Consider the following 2,264-nt stretch of genomic DNA (forward strand, 5'->3'; position numbering starts at 1 on the left):
CATCCTCTCTCCTGGCTCCCTGCCTTTGCATAATTTCTTCCCCTTGCCTGAAATTCGCAGCCTCCTCACCTTGGCTTCTTAGAATCCTGAGGTTCCTTCCAAGTTCAATTTCAATGCTACTGTCCATGTAAGATCTTTCCTGATCCCAGCAACCTGCCAGTGGCCTACCCCCACTTAGCTTATGGTTCTTTTCAATATACTCATGTGAGTGCATTTTTTTTCTTACAAATATAATATTAGCTCCTTGTGGGATGGTACTATTTCAAGTTGTTTTCCTCAAGGCATCCTAGTGGCACCTAGAACATAGTACGTACTTAGTAAATGTTTGTTGGTTGATTAATTGGACAATTGATTGTGAGCCTTTTTTTCATTTTTCTTCATAACTCCAGAGCCTAGCCCTGTGCCTTGTCCATTGCAAGCACTTAATAAACATATATCTATTGTCAATTTCCATTGAAAAACATATCATACATTATGCTCATGTGGGTGGACATTACTTAGAGTTGTTTTTTTTTCCCCTTCTCTTCTACCCTATCTATTCTTTTGTTTATTTTCCCTTTTGTTCAATGCAGAATAATCATGCTGAGACAGAAGAGGGTCCAGTAATGGTTGCTCTAAGTAGATATTTGCACTTATTCCCAAAAGCACTTCCACAACTACTTGCTCAACAGAAAGATTCCCAGCAAGACATTCTATATGGTCAATTACATTCAGATTTTTCAACCTAACAAGTTAAGGGAGTAAATATAGCCTTGAGGAAATGCATGTTGACACATCACCATGGGAAGCAATCTGTCATCTGATAACCCTGCTCTGTATTTCAGGATGGAGATGTAGGTGTCCTTGGGGTGAGTGGAGAACGAAGGTTTCCAATCTTTGTACTCTGATATTTACCAACATGTATTCAAGTTGACATTGTAGGGTAATAGGAGAAGTTTTCAACCAGCAATAAAAGAGTCATGGCTAGACCTCATTGGCTCTGATAAAGTCACTGCACAGAGCTCCTCTTCTTGGGGTTCCTTTGAGGTTCATAGAGAAAGATGAGACAAAAGAATAGAAGGGCTTTGAATCAGTATTCTATCTGTCAGAATTTCCCTTGGGAGAGGCAGAAGGGTAGAAGATAAAAAGTACTGGGTCTGGAGAGATTGAGATCCAAATTCTGCCTCTAACACTTACTAGCTGTCCTTGAGCCTCAGTTTCCCCATCTATATAATAATGATCTCAATACCTACCCCATAAGGTTCTTATGAATGTCAAATAGAATAATATATGTAAGGTATTTCATAAATGTCAAAGTCCTAGATCATAGATCTAAAGTATGGGATCTCGGGTAAGATCTAGTTCAATATACAACTTTCTACAGTTGATAAAGAAGTGAAGGGACTTTTCTAAGGTAACACAAGCAGTGCACATATGAAGATGTTTGAATCCAAACTCAGTGTTATTTCCATTATACTATATGAAATCACTATAGTAAGCTATTATTCTTTCTTTTATCCTAAACCTAGATGTTAGATCTGATCATGTTACTCCACTACTCAAGAATATTTGATGACTTCCTATTATATTATACACTAAATTAAGTCTTAATTTTTCCATATGACTTTCAAGCTATCACTGATTTGCCTTCACCCTACCTTTCTAGCCTCTCTTCTCTGAACCACCCCATTACAGTAACTCTCCTACTTAGGCTAGGCTTCAGGCCAGCTGGTTGAATTACCAAATACTTCTTCCCCTCCCCCCCCAACCTTCCTATCTTTGTTTATACTGGTCTGTTTTTCCTTAAATGCCTCTTCTATTCTATCACTGCACAATGAAATCCTTCCCATTTCTTAAAGTCCAACTCAAATGAGACCTTTTCCAAGAAGCCTTCTCTGACTGCTATTCCAATATGCAGACACTGACTCTCCTTCCTTTGCATTCAAGTTATATTTTATAAATTGTTGATGTTTATTACAGTGTTTTATATGTGTCTTATCTATTTTACTAGATTACAAACACCTTAAAGGAAGGCCACATATGCCATTCAATAGCAGAAAAATGCTAATAATCAGAATATACTTGAATTTCTTCAAGGAATTTGATGAATTATCTCATGTCAGCCTTGTAGGTAAAGAAAAAAGTGGACTAGGTCAGTGGTGTCAAACCCAAATAGAAATGAAAGCCACTAGAATCCCTGCTGGCACATGTTGACTTAGAAAACCATATGTTAGCATAATCTGTGTTTTATTATATTTTTATTTATTTTGTTATGCATTTCCCAA

The 2,264-nt window shown here is 37.2% G+C and overlaps 1 non-coding gene across 1 annotated transcript; it reads right to left on the reverse strand.

Moving 5' to 3' along the window:
- Window positions 1-871: 871 nt before the first annotated feature.
- LOC144457377 (U4 spliceosomal RNA) lies at window positions 872-1,003 on the reverse strand. Its single transcript, XR_013486679.1, has one exon. It is a non-coding gene; the product is annotated as a U4 spliceosomal RNA (small nuclear RNA).
- Window positions 1,004-2,264: the final 1,261 nt, after the last annotated feature.

This window comes from Phascolarctos cinereus, unplaced genomic scaffold (genome assembly GCF_003287225.1).
Source record: "Phascolarctos cinereus isolate Bilbo 61053 unplaced genomic scaffold, phaCin_HiC Scaffold_4;HRSCAF=312, whole genome shotgun sequence".
NCBI classification, from domain to species: Eukaryota; Metazoa; Chordata; class Mammalia; order Diprotodontia; family Phascolarctidae; genus Phascolarctos; species Phascolarctos cinereus.